The following is a 15248-nucleotide window of genomic DNA, read 5'->3' as shown; positions in this document are numbered from 1 at the left end:
GGATGAGACTAGACACTTGTTAGATCTATGAATAGATCTCGAAAAAGCTAAACCTACCTGTGCTCAAAGTGTAGGCTGCCTTGGTCATAGAGCGCTATAGTACAGGTGTCATAATACCAATGAAACCTAGTGGTCAAACAGGGAAATGGATCCAATCGTTTTTCCACCATTCATTTTTCCCATAGGGGATTTTAGAAACACTTAAAATTAGGGCTGTGCTTCGTGTAGGCTTATCCTGGTGTGACGTTTTGATAATCAGGTGACTTTTATCAATATATTTGTCTCTACTTACTCTCAGATTCGAAAATAATAATTAGCATAAAAGGGGACATTCGGCAGTCTCATCATGGCATTTGTAGTTCTTTATGATGGCATATTCCATTTTTAAAATTATTATTTGTGTGTGTGTGTGTGTGTGGGGGGGGGGGGTGTAGATACAGGCAAATATATTGATAAAAGTCACCTTGTCCTAGAGAGATTTACATGGTTATCAAAACATCACGCCAGGATAGGCCTACACGAAACAAAGCCCTTATGTTAAGTGTCTCTAAAATACCTTATGGGAAAAAATAATGGTTTCTAAAATGTTTGGAACCATTTCCCTGTTTGACCATTTGCTTTTTGACTCTTACTTTGGAACTCTATTCCAGACATAAATAACACATAGTCCACCATTTTTCTTTTTTGATGTCGCTTGCATTAAAAAAATATATATAGATAGATAGATAGATAGATAGATAGATAGATAGATAGATATAATTTGCAGTTTGCTTAGCTGTTTAGGACCTGTATTTACTGACCCCAGGTCAACCTGCCCAACAATTTGCTGACAAAACCTCATTGTTGATCATACTAATTGAATTCAAATGTAATTTACATGGGGCATACTATTATATATAAAATTATATTTTTCAATCACCTGTGGGGACTGCATATGTGCACAAGTGATATTTATTAGTTAATCCAATTATCACATGAAACTCAAACAAGTAGGGGCTTGATTGCAAAATGCACACAGATACATTGATAAACTTGTCTGATATAGTATGACACTTTTATAGTTTAATGGATCTTGCACTCATTTTCAATGCAGGTAGGTTACAAGAGGGCTTGATTGAAGCTGTATGTCCACTATCCAGCTATTTAGCTTCATATTGTCTATGAAATATCATGCTGCCCTGGTAATATGTATCTAATTTAACTCAACTCGCTAAATCACTTGCCTTTCAGAGATGTCTCAATACGTACAAAGTAGCTGCGTCATGACAGTGCTTTTATAAATAGATTATTTTCAGCACTTCTCTGGGCAACAGGATTCTAATCAGATTTATAGTGTGGCAAAAAAGTATTTCGTCAGCCACCAATTGTGCAAGTTCTCCCACTTAAAAAGATGAGGCCTGTAATTTATCATAGGTACACTTCCACTATGACAGACAAAATGAGAAGAAAAAAATCCAGAAAATCACATTGTAGGATTTTTTATGAATTTATTTGCAAATTATGGTGGAAAATAAGTATTTGGTCACCTACAAACAAGCAAGATTTCTGGCTCTCACAGACCTGTAACTTCTTCTTTAAGAGGCTCCTCTGTCCTCCACTCGTTACCTGTATTAATGGCACCTGTTTGAACTTGTCATCAGTATAAAAGACACCTGTCCACAACCTCAAACAGTCACACTCCAAACTCCACTATGGCCAAGACCAAAGAGCTGTCAAAGGACACCCGAAACAAAATTGTAGACCTGCACCAGGCTGGGAAGACTGAATCTGCAATAGGTAAGCAGCTTGGTTTGAAGAAATCAACTGTGGGAGCAATTATTAGGAAATGGAAGACATACAAGACCACTAATAATCTCCCTCGATCTGGGGCTTCACGCAAGATCTCACCCCGTGGGGTCAAAATAATCACAAGAACGGTGAGCAAAAATCCCAGAACCACACGGGGGGACCTAGTCAATGACCTGCAGAGAGCTGGGACCAAAGTAACAAAGCCTACCATCAGTAACACACTACGCCGCCAGGGACTCAAATCCTGCAGTGCCAGACATGTCCCCCTGCTTAAGCCACTATATGTTCAGGCCGGTCTTAAGTTTGCTAGAGAGCATTTGGATGATCCAGAAGAAGATTGGGAGAATGTCATATGGTCAGATGAAACCAAAATATAACTTTTTGGTCAAACCTCAACTCGTCGTGTTTGGAGGACAAAGAATGCTGAGTTGCATCCAAAGAATGCCATACCTACTGTGAAGCATGATTTGGGTCTGTTTTTCTGCAAAGGGACCAGGACGACTGATCCGTGTAAAGGAAAGAATGAATGGGGCCATGTATCGTGAGATTTTGAGTGAAAACCTCCTTCCATCAGCAAGGGCATTGAAGATGAAACGTGGCTGGATCTTTCAGCATGACAATGATCCCAAACACACCGCCCGGGCAACGAAGAAGTGGCTTCGTAAAAAGCATTTCAAGGTCCTGGAGTGGCCTAGCCAGTCTCCAGATCTCAACCCCATAGAAAATCTTTTGAGGGAGTTGAAAGTCTGTGTTGCTCAGCAACAGGCCCAAAACATCACTGCTCTAGAGGAGATCTGCATGGAGGAATGGGCCAAAAACCAGCAACAGTGTGTGAAAACCTTGTGAAGACTTACAGAAAACGTTTGACCTCTGTCATTGCCAACAAAGGGTATTTAACAAAGTATTGCGATAAACTTTTGTTATTGACCAAATACTTATTTTCCACCATAATTTGCAAATAAATTCATTAAAAATCCTACAATGTGATTTTCTGGATTTGTTTTCTCATTTTGTCTGTCATAGTTGAAGTGTACCTATGAGGAAAATTACAGGCCTCTCATATTTTTAAGTGGGAGAACTTGCACAATTGGTGGCTGCCTATATACTTTTTTGCCCCACTGTATATACTCTCTTAAGGACAGTAATTGGAGCTATCCGTCTGAATCCTCAGGATATTTAGGTTTCAAAGCATATGCTCTGAAATGGAATGTAATATTAGCATCGGAACTAACATGGCCAAGCTGTGTGGTCATCTGAAAAGGGAGTTGCCATGTTTGAAATGAGTATTAGGTGAGGACAGGGAGTGGGGGCTGACATGATTCAAAGTGCAAGTTATTAACTTGAGGTCACAGCAGTCATGGTCACCTCCAGTAAATCAGTGATACTAACAATTACTGTATTACCTGAATACAGTATGGCAACTGCATTTTTAGTAGTCAGCAATGCACTGAGACATGCATAATGAACAGGATTTGTATCAATTTGATAGAAGTTAAAACAAAAGTGATTTAAGTTTTTCATGGCTTAAGCAAAAACTTTCGCTAATTTATATGCTACATTTCATCCCAAAAACTTCTGTCAGTGAAGCCATTGTTTATAACTTGAGCCGCGTGTTGCATAACTGACGTGATGTTGACTCATCAGATGCCATGATCTAAATATGACTAGCAGGAGATGATAAGTCATAAAGAGATCACCGTGCAATTATGCTAGAAATTTTGACAAGTTAATTTGCAGGTTGCCTTTACTGCAAGACAGAGGGCCTGTCATCATCTTGACACAACTGGAGAGGAAATAACTTTCTTTCTGAGAGTCGTAAGCCATAACAACACATATTGAGGGCAGGCTGCATGCAAAATCTGTTATCCGGATGTTTCTGGTTTAAGAAAAAATAACTGTGGTCTTACACTGAGAATATGCAGCTTTAGATGCATTTCATCAATGAAACAATGACAACTGAAAGAAATTCAACATCCACATGAATTCAAAACACACTTTGGCACAGCACTGGATAAATGTTGTTGTGCCTTAAACCTGGAACATATGTATAGATATACTTGTTTTGATTGAAAAGGGCCCTCAGTTTGAACATATAATACCAAAGTCCGTAAAATAAGAAATATGGTCTGAAATAAGTGCTATAGGCTAACAGAGTGACTGTGCTGTTCTTAACTTCCAGTTGTATATTTTTCGTGGGAAGAAATATACTTCAATCACACTATTCCCTGGTGTGATCCGACACAATTTGAATTATTCTTGCTTCAAACTCTTTGAAAACATTTACATTTCATGACACAATGTTTGTTCAATTAGACACAACAGAGAGATGTTAGTTATTTTTGTTGGTTTAGGTGTAACAATGGATACAATTGTCTCTTATTCCCTTCAGATGAAAATCTGAATGGGTTGTGTATGTATGGGCCACTGTAGATCTGACTACAGTTTGACTGGAGTAGTGCAGTTATTGTTGTTGTCACTGAGTTAGCACAATGCTTACCTCAGCAGGCATCAGCCCCTCTTAAATATACCTATGGTCTCCCAGTTCAGTGAGAAACTATTGTCAAGCTGTTCTTGTCGGTTTAATATCCAGGTTTTCCTCTAGGATTTTGCCTGTGCGTAGCTCTATTCGTTTTCTTTTTATCCCCCAAAAAACTCCTTAGTCTTTGCCGATGACAAGCATACCCATAACATGATGCAGCCACAACCATGCTTGAAAATATGAAGTGTGTTACTCATGTTGTTGGTTTTGCCCCAAACATAACACTTTGTATTTAGGACATAAAGTTGATTTCTTTGCCACATTTAACGTGATGCATCTTTTGGAATATTTTTTATTTTGTACAGGCTTCCTCCTTTTCACACTGTCATTTAGGTTAGTATTGTGGAGTATCTACAATGTTGTTGATCAAACCTCAGTTTTCTCCTATCACAGCCATTCAACTCTAACTGTTTTAAAGTCACATGGTGAAATCCTTGATTGGTTTCCTTCCTCTCTGGCAACTGAGTTAAGATGTACACCTGTGTCTTTGTAGTGACTGGTTGTATTGATACAGCATCTAAAGTGTGATTTAATAACTACAACATACTCAAAGGGATATTCAATGTCTGTTTTAAAAAAAATATATTTTAACCCATATACCAGTATGTGCACTTCTTTGCAAGGCATTGGAAAATCTCTCTGGTCTTTGTGGTTAAATATGTCTTTAAAATTCACTGCTCGACTAAGGGACCTTAAAGATACAGTGCATTCGAAAAGTATTCAGACCCCTTGACGTATTCCACATTTTGTTACGTTACAGCCTTATTCTAAAATTGATTAAGTAATTTTATTATTTTTAGAATAAAGCTGTAATGTAACAATTTGGAAAAGTAAAGGTGTCTGAATACATTCCGTATGTACTGTAAATGTATGTGTGGGGCACAGAGATGATGTAGTCATTCAAAAATCACATTACATGTTAAACACACCATGTAACTTGTTAAGCACGTTTTCACTCCTGAACTTATTTAGGCTTGCCGTAACAAAGAAGTTGAATACTAATTGACTCAAGAAATTTCAGCTTTTCATTTTTTCATTAATCTGTAAAAAATTCGAAAAACATAATTCCACTTTGACATTATGGGGTATTGTGTGTAGGCCAGTGACACACAATCTAAATGTAACTCATTTATAATAGAGGTTGACCGATTTATGATTCTTCAATGCCGATTATTGGAGGGCACACAAAAAAAAGCTGATACCGATTAATCGGCCAATTCATTTTTTATTTTTTGTATTTATTTTTAATCTTTTTATATATCTATATTTTTTTTATATATATATATATTTTTATATATTTATATTTATATATATATACAGTCTATTTTTTAACCTTTATTTAACTAGGCAAGTCAGTTAAGAACACATTCTTATTTTCAATGACGGCCTAGAAACAGTGGGTTAACTGCCTGTTCAGGGGCGGAAGGACAGATTTGTATCTTGTCAGCTTGGGGATTTGAACTTGCAACTTTTCGGTTACTAGTCCAACACTAACCACTAGGCTACCCTGCCACCCTGCCCCATACACACACACATTTTTGTAATAATGTAAATTGCAACAACACTGAATGAACAATGAACACCTTTATTTTAACTTAATATAATACATATTATGGGCTTTTGGATGGGTATTCTTAAGGTGATTTCACAGGTTGGTGGTATTTTTTTATTTAGCCGTTGCTGACCCCATGCTTACATCTTTATCACAAATAAGACACCTTGCTTTCCCCGGTGCCAATTCCATGTAATAGTGTTACACTGGTGCTCTGCTTTTCTCTGCCATCTGTAAAACACACCGATTTCCGATTGTTATTGAAAACTTGAAATCGGCCCTAATTAATCGGCCATTCCGATTAATCGGTCGACTTCTAATTTATAATTCAGGCTGTAACAGAACAAAATGTGGAAAAAGTCAAGGGGTTGAATACTTTCTAAAGGCACAGTATCTGTATGAGTAGCAAGAGTGGAAATAAATACAGTATTTATTGCAGAAAACCTTTCTCTCATTTGGTGGAGGGGGAACTCTACACAACACTTTTCCTCAAACTCTCTGATACAATCTTTCCTTAGCAATGGTGCTTGTCCCTCCCATGTTTTCAGCTAATGTATCTTTGCTCCTAATCGCTGTCAATATGAATCAAAATTACTGGACTGAATCAAATCTCCATACATTTTCAGAGCAGAGGCATAGTGCTCACTTAACTTCACTTTAATAAACAAGACCGGCTGCTGCATGCCGTTCAAGCTGGGGGTTTCCTCCTCCGTCCTCATTTTGAATGCAGCACTAAATAAGTGTCCGAATGACTCTGGGCGATGTGGATGTACAAAGATGACCAGTTTACCTGCCTGTCGCATGCACATGCGATACTACGTGAATGATGAGAAATATTTGAGTTTCGTCCACCTAGATATAATCTGTCAGTACTGAAGTTGGTGATTAGCGCCCAGTGGTGAATGTTACCATGGTGACCATGGTAGACTGAGGGTCTTCTGAGCTTCTTATCTTCCTGGACAGATGAGTCTAGTCCCACAGTCATGTGACATCTTTATGTGGTGGTATTATCATTCTCACCTTGCTGAACAGTTAGCGTTAGCCACATTATTTAGATTGTGAATCCAGCCAACATGTCAGATTTTTAAAATGCTTTTCGGCAAAAGCATAAGACGCTATTATCTGATAGCCTGCACCAGCTGCACCAGCAGTGAACAAAGGAGTGAGCATATTTCAACCCTGCAGGCGCTACACAAAACGCTGAAATAAAATATAAAACATGCATTACCTTTGACGAGCTTCTTTTGTTGGCACTCCAATATGTCCCATAAACATCACAATTGGTCCTTTTGTTCGATTAATTCCGTCCATATATTTCCAAAAAGTCAATTTATCAAGCACGTTTGATCCAGAAAAAAACAGCTTACAAAAAATGCAACGTCACTAGAAAAATTTTCAAAAGTTGCCTATAAACTTTGCCAAAATATTTCAAACTACTTTTGTAATTACAACTTTAGGTATTTTTAAACTTTAATAATCGATCAAATTGTAGACGGGGCAATCTGTATTCAATACAGGAAAGAAAACAAACCAGCGCTGCTTTTCACGTCTTGCGCAACTCACAAAAGTTTCCCCAGTTCCGAGATGGCCTACTTCTTCATTGCACAAAGGAATAACCTCAACCAAATTCCAAAGATTGGTGACATCCAGTGGAAGCGGTAGGAACTGAAAACAGGTATCCCTTGGCAAAGACAATTCAGGGAACAGAGATGGGGAAAAAAATTATTCTAAACAGTTAGTCCTCTGGGTTTTTCCTGCTACATAAGTTCTGTTATACTCACAGACATGATTCAAACAGTTTTAGAAACTTCAGAGTGTTTTCTATCCAAATCTATGAATAATATGCATATCTTATATTCTTGGCATGAGTAGCAGGAAGTTGAAATTGGGCACGCTATTTATCCAAAAGTGAAAATTCTGCCCCCTAGCCCCAAGAGGTTTTAACAATTGTGAAAACAATTTGTGAACAAATGTTTAATTTAATTTATAACAAGGTGGGCAGAAACGTGACAATAGTTTTGTGAAATCTGTTGCAGCTCAAGTCTAATAAAATGCCCAAAATTATCTTTCGCTCTGGGCGAAAGAGAAGTCAATATCAGCATGTGAAGGCGCTAACTAGCTGTAAAATCACTAAAACAAACTGAATATCAATTCAGGAGTCTATCTCACTGAGTTCAACTTGCAGTTCATCTCTGCCCAGATTGAGAGCAGTGTACATTTCTTTCCCACAGAGCTACTTATGAGGAGATGGGGATACTCCATTTGATTCGTAATTCTGACCATTGTGTACATTGCCCATGCGTCGTCAATGGGCTGCGCGTTGCATTCTGGGCAATTCTGGGACAAGGAGAGCTCTCCTTCAAGGAGTGAATATGGGTCAATTGTTAAGTGACCTAAACTGGGATATGCTTAACACCCCAGCCGTCCTACAATCTAAGCTAGATGCCCTCAATCTCACACAAATGATCATGGAACCTACCAGGTACAACCCTAAATATGTAAACATGGGCACCCTCATAGATATCAAGATGACCAACCTGCCCTCTAAATACACCTCTGCTGTCTTCAACTAGGATCTCAGCAATCACGGCCTCATTGCCTGCATCTATAATGGCAGTGGTCAAATGCTCCCTGAAACACTTCTGCAAGCAGGCATTTCTAATCGACCTGGCCCAGGTATCCTGGAAGGATATTGACCTCATTCCGTCAGTAGAGGATGCCTGGTTATTCTTTAAAAGTGCTTTTCTCACCATCTTAAATAAGCATGCCCCATTCAAAAAATGTAGAACTAAGAACAGATCAAGCCCTTGGTTCACTCCAGACCTGACTGCCCTTGACCAGCACAAAACATCCTGTGGCGGACTGCATTCGCATCGAATAGCCCCCACGATATGCAACTTTTCAGGGAAGTTAGGAACCAATATACACAGGCAGTTAGGAAAGCAAAGGCTAGCTTTTTCAAACAGAAATTTGCATCCTGTAGCTCTAACTCCCAAAAGTTCTGGGACACTATAAAGTCCATGGAGAATAAGAGAACCTGCTCGCAGCTGCCCACTGCACTGAGGCTAGGAAACACTGTCAGCCCCGGATAAATCTACATTAATCGAGAATTTCAATAAGCATTTTTCTACGGCTAGCCATGCTTTCCATCTGACTACCCGAACCCCATGTCAATAGCACTGAACCCCCCCACAGCAACTTGCCCAAGCTTCCCCATTTCTCCTTCACCCAAATCCAGATATCTGATATTCTGAAACAGTTGCAAAATCTGGACCCCTACAAATCAACTGGGCAAGATAATCTGGACCCTCTCTTTCTAAAATTATTCACCGCAATTGTTGCAACCCCAATTATTAGCCTGTTCAACCTCTTTTTCGTATCGTCTGAGATCCCCAAAGATTGGAAAGCTGCCGCGGTCATCCCCCTATTCGAAGGGGGAGACACTCTAGACCCAAACTGTAACGGAAAAGCATAATCTGAGAACGGCTCTCAGAGTCCAAACCAGCCAGAGAAATATCCACCATGTTGGGTAGTCAGCATTATTCATAAATAGCATTATAAATATTCACTTACCTTTGATGATCTTCATCAGAATGCACTCCCAGGAATCGCAGTTCCACAATAAATGCTTGTTTTGTTCAATAATGTCCATCATTTATGTCCATTTATGTCCAATAGCTTCTTTTGTTTGGGCATTTGGTAAACAAATCCATAATCGCGATCTGGTCCATTTGGAGGAAACGTTCAAAAAGTTATATTACAGGTCGAAGAAACTTGTCAAACTAAGTATAGAATCAATCTTTAGGATGTTTTTATCATGAAAGTTCAATGATGTTAAAACCGGAGAATTCCATTGTTTTTAGAAAAGCAATGGAACGAGAGCTACCTCTCTCAAGTGAAAGCGCGTGACTGAGAATGAGGCTGTAGGCAAACCCCTTAGTCAAACCGCTCCCATCCGGCCCCCCCTTCACATGACAAGCCTGAAACAACGTTCTAAAGATGGTTGACATCTAGTGGAAGCCTTAGGAAGTGCAAAATAACCCATATCCCACTGTGTATTCGATAGGGGTGAGTTCAAAAACTACAAACCAGATTTCGCACTTCCGGTTTGGATTTTTTCTCATGTTTTTGAGACAGAGTTCTGTTATACTCACAGACCTCATTCAAGTTTTAGAAACTTCAGAGTATTTTCTATCCAATACGAATAATAATATGCATATATTAGCATCTGGGACTGAGTAGGAGGCAGTTCACTCTGGGCACGCTATTCATCCAAAAGTGAAAATGCTGCCCCCTATCCCAAACAAGTTTAACAAAAGTGAAATAAATATATAAATATATAAATATTGGGGGCTAGCTCTAACTGAACATTAGCATGAATGTTGTGAGCAAGAAGTACAACATTGCAAATGTTATTCAAGTTGTGAGAACTTGTTCTCTGTAATAGTGTATAGCTTTGGAATCATGACATTAGGAAAATAGGCATGTTTCTCGACTCATCCTGACTTTGAGAAGGGATTGCATAACAATTAGCTTATTAATCGTGTGACGCAGCATGACAACATTGGTCCATAGTCAGTTAGGTGGGGTGTTTCTCCATTCATTGCCCAATGGAATTCCGATCTCCTCCTTTCTGTAATATCGCTGTTTCCCTCGGACACACAGGGCGCATTGTGACTTGGTACTTGAAGGAGAAACGGGGTTGAATAATTTGGTACACTGTTTAGATTGACTTTATCTACGCAAAATATATACTTTGTCATGATGATATAAATGGATGGATGTGTTCCAGACAAGTATGCTCATGATCTATTGGCTGGTTTGGCGATCTGGAGTGCAGGTCATTATTTTAAAAGCGTTATGAAATGTGGTAGGGGATAACACACTCCAGTCGAGAATATGTAGCTATGACACATTCCTACATGACTTCCTGATTTTCAGAGACGGACCACTTAGAAGTAAAATCATGGGGACATTTTTTTTTACCTACTGATAGAACATAGGCTTTCACCAAATTGACAGGAGTTTCATGATTTTTATTGGATTATTCATTTTAAGCTGCACAGCCGGTAATACACTTGTGTTCCCCTGCGACTCGCTCGTACATGAAACATACACCATTCAGGCTCCAAAGGCATCCTTAACTGACTGGAAAGAAACAGGGAAAAATATGTGACCCGTTTCAGGAAACTAGGCATATGTGGCACGTTGCTACTTCACAGGAGAGGCATTTGAACATTTAAAAGATATATATCTAAATATGTTTTTTGGCAGAAATGCTTTCTGTAACGTGAACTTTCATGTGCCTTAATAACAAAACGTATGTGCCATCTGTATATGCAAATAAAATGGTTAAATAACGAGCCTGGTTTGTTTTAATAGGGGAAAATACAGGAATCTTCCCACTAGCCATGACTGGCTGAGATAATGGATTGTCTGGACATGCCGAGAGATGAGTTAGGATTGGTCTGACATGTCTATATCATGAGCTTTTAAGTGTGTGTGGATAATCCTGACTACCGCTGCTTTTTTTGAAAGATATCATGAATAACTGAAAAAGTTTTGCTAGTGCTCTCAACATTGCTTCCCTGAAGTTAATAGTGCTATCGACCAAGCTCAGTGGTAAAACATTGTGATGTACTACTTTCTAGAGGATCTTTGTGCCATTCTGACTCTGAAAATTAATCAGACAATGAGAAAATCCCTGATTTTAGGTTTCATTGAACCAGACATTTTAGTCTTCTGATGACAATGATGGGGAAGAAACGTGTCATTGTCATGGAAGAAGTTGACCGAGTTTTGAAATCAGTGGAATGCCTAGTGGAAGCAGAGAGCTGATTGCCAAATGCAAAGAGAACACAGAAAGAAGGCTGCTGTATAAAACCCCTGTCTCCAGATTACATCTTCAAACTAAGGGCAACTATGTATATGGGTAGAGTCGTGCAAGTTAAAGCGTGCTGTTAGCTAGCTAGCTAACGTTAGCTGGCTCGCTAGCTAACGTTACATGTATGATCTGTGTAGGAGATCTAGAAAGGTTCCCGAGTTGAAATTCCGAGTTGGATGACCGTTCAAATAGATTTTTCCCAGTCTGAGTTTTTTCCCCCCGTGTTCCAAGTTGTTTTGAACGAGACATTAGAGTTGGGATTATGGTTAATTGTTCAGCTAGCTAGCCACATGTCTTAACAAAATACTCTACTATGCAAGTAACCATTTCCCGGTACCGTTTACATCTTCTGTATCCTGTCCATGTGACAAATAAACATAGATTTGATTTGATATAGTCTGTGTTTACCAGAGACGGTAATGTGAAGAACAACATGACCTGCACCATGTGGCGCCCTTATATATGTTTTTTTTTTATCGTCTAATAAATGTAATCATTCAACCAAAGTCAAATTAGGATATAGGCCAAGGACTAGATAAAGTTTATATTTACAACTAGTTTTTGCTACTACTTCACCACTTTTAGTCTTGAAGGCTTTGTTTGTTTACTACACTGAATCCTTAAAGAGACGGGTGGGGCTCAGGCTTAAGAGGGTGTGAACGATGCTGAATCGGTGTAAGCAAAGAAGAGCTCTCCAGTAGGTGTACCAAATTATTCAGAGGCCATTTTTTCAAAAGTGGGGTTACAAGTTTATCAACTTTCAAATCAGAATTACTTTTTCATTGTTCTTCAACGAAAGTGTATGATTAACACAATTTTCTAGCTCGGAGTCTATACTTTTATCCAATGTAAAAAAAAAACAAACAGTTTTTTAAACATTCCATATTTTACTACACAGGACCAAATCCAGGTGTTGGGTCAAACATGCATACTGTCTTAATAAAACACAATCTGATAGTGGCTAATGCTACTTCATGATGTTTCAGTGCACATCTGAAAATAGTGATGGAAATGTGTTTTATTAAGACACTCATCTTTTTACCGATTATTGTATAATTGATGTTCATTGATGTCCATTTCTGTTTAAAACACTAGATGTAGCCAATGTTTTGTGTTTACAGACTAGGTGTCATATCTGTTAGTGCAGAGTAATTAGTTTGTGCATATAACTCCTCACAATTTCAACATGGAGATGTATCTTGCCATTCCATGTTACTCTGAGTTGTGCAAGCCCTCTTCAAAGAGATATTCAATTTATCCCCAAAATTAACCCCCAGGCCATGATTGGGATGTAATAATTTGATTTCACAGAGAGATGTTAAGGATTCTCTTTTTAATCCTATTTCTCCCTCACATTGCTAATCTAGTCTAGCATCTATCATCTACCACAATTTCAGGCGTTGTCCTCAATTTGCAATTAACCCATTGCTGGCATCTGGAGACAAAGATCGGTTTGGATATGTGGTCAGAGAAGACTCAGGGGAGACAAGGGTAAGAGTAGTAGAGTGCATGTGGAAGGAAATGGATACTCAGGTCAAATATGGTTTTTGAGAAGATGTTACTCAAATTAATGGCTCAGTGTCGCTGTACATGAAAATCATTCACGTCTCTCATCTGGTTTACCGTTGATAAGGTGAACCTGGTCTTTTTTGCTAAGGCCTTATCAAAGACTAACCGAGGAGTGGGAGTGCTGTCCGTCTGCCATAGGGTGTGTCTTTGAGACAGCTGTTCATCAAACTATTTCTGTCCCCAATGTCAGTGGGCTAATGGCATTGTGTCGCCATTCGTATGGTCTGGCTGGAAAACCAAAAAGCTCAATATCAAACAGGGCATTGAATTCAATACAGATCCTTAGCTAAGGAGCCCTGGCATGCAGTACTCTCTGGCATTAACCCACTGCAGCCAAGAAACACTGGCAGCCACTTGTTATCCCTGCAGAGAGAATGCTAATCACCCCAAAAAATATCCTAGACTTCGACAAAGGTTCCCCCCAGGGGATGGAATTTGCAGTCGAACATGATTTTGTTTGTGTAATTTCCAGGCCGTGGACAGAATATGATCTACTTTGCTATACCTTTCCACAAGGCTTATTCCAATCTGACACAGCCACTGGACCCATTTGGCCCAGGCCCTAATGAAACTGGCCAGTTTTACTGACAGCAGTTTTATCGTCTGAATAAATTGCATGTTTTTATTTTTTAAATGTTTTACTTATCTTTCCTTTCCCTTAAAAGCTCAGGGAAGGCTGACTTGTGCTATCAAAACAAATGGGTGAATGTGCCAAATCAGATCAACCTGCAAAATTGCCAATCTTCAACAGAGAAAGAGGTAGACGCAGTCCGCTGGCATTGAATTTGATTGTATTGTTTCCGGCATATGCACTAGAACCAGCTTGGCCTACATTCACCAGTCACTTTTTTTGTTGATGGAAATAATCTTGTATCTCCTGTGGATTACAGGAGTGGGGATTCACTAAATTGAGGAACAGGGGTGGTATGCAGTCTATGATTTAGTCTTTCAGATTTCTTCTCACTCTGTCTCACTCCCTGCTTTGAAGCCATTTTAAGGCCTCGTGTGCCATTCAAGAAACTACTAAAACACTGTAATGAAGTGTGGGAGATTGAATAAGTCCCCTTTGTGCAGATTCTTGTTTGGCTATCCAGGAAATGTTATAGGATTATGTAGGTTGATACTGTGAGAACATAACTGCTAAACAAACCCTGAAGCACAGGAAAACTGTGATAACACAGATTATTTTACTGTAATTTGTTTTTCATTTGTTACATTTACATTACATTTACATTTAAGTCATTTAGCAGACGCTCTTATCCAGAGCGACTTACAAATTGGTGCATTCACCTTATGACATCCAGTGGAACAGCCACTTTACAATAGTGCATCTAAATATTTTAAGGGGGGTGAGAAGGATTACTTTATCCTATCCTAGGTATTCCTTAAAGAGGTGGGGTTTCAGGTGTCTCCGGAAGGTGGTGATTGACTCCGCTGTCCTGGCGTCGTGAGGGAGTTTGTTCCACCATTGGGGAGCCAGAGCAGCAAACAGTTTTGACTGGGCTGAGCGGGAACTGTACTTCCTCAGTGGTAGGGAGGTGAGCAGGCCAGAGGTGGATGAACGCAGTGCCCTTATTTGGGTGTAGGGCCTGATCAGAGCCTGGAGGTACTGAGGTTACCATTATCGCATTGCTGATCACTCCAAATAAAGCTGTCATAAGAATGGCCAAGCCTGCTCTTATTTGCATTGACACAGGCTTATTCATGCATTGTAAAAACAATGTTTCAAGTAGCAGTAGCTTTCGGTTAATGGCTACATACATAGTAGCGGTGCATGGGTAATATCACTGGGGAAGCCAAGCCAGGAAAAGACATATCACAATCTGTGTTGTGCTAATTGCATTGTTTGCTATAACCTGTTAGTTCATAGGCCTATATATCACAGTCGCAAGGCATAAGGCCGAAAAGAAAGTGGC

The 15248-nt window shown here is 39.3% G+C and overlaps 1 protein-coding gene across 4 annotated transcripts in view; it reads left to right on the top strand.

The window, feature by feature from the left end:
* The window catches only part of LOC124012275 (opioid-binding protein/cell adhesion molecule-like), a 442736-nt gene that overhangs the window by 301265 nt on the left and 126223 nt on the right, over positions 1–15248 (top strand). The window lies entirely within an intron of this gene.

Source organism: Oncorhynchus gorbuscha, linkage group LG02 (assembly GCF_021184085.1).
Source record: "Oncorhynchus gorbuscha isolate QuinsamMale2020 ecotype Even-year linkage group LG02, OgorEven_v1.0, whole genome shotgun sequence".
NCBI classification, from domain to species: domain Eukaryota; kingdom Metazoa; phylum Chordata; class Actinopteri; order Salmoniformes; family Salmonidae; genus Oncorhynchus; species Oncorhynchus gorbuscha.
The sequence above is the reverse complement of the archived record's forward strand: the minus strand, read 5'-3'. Positions and strand labels throughout refer to the sequence as shown.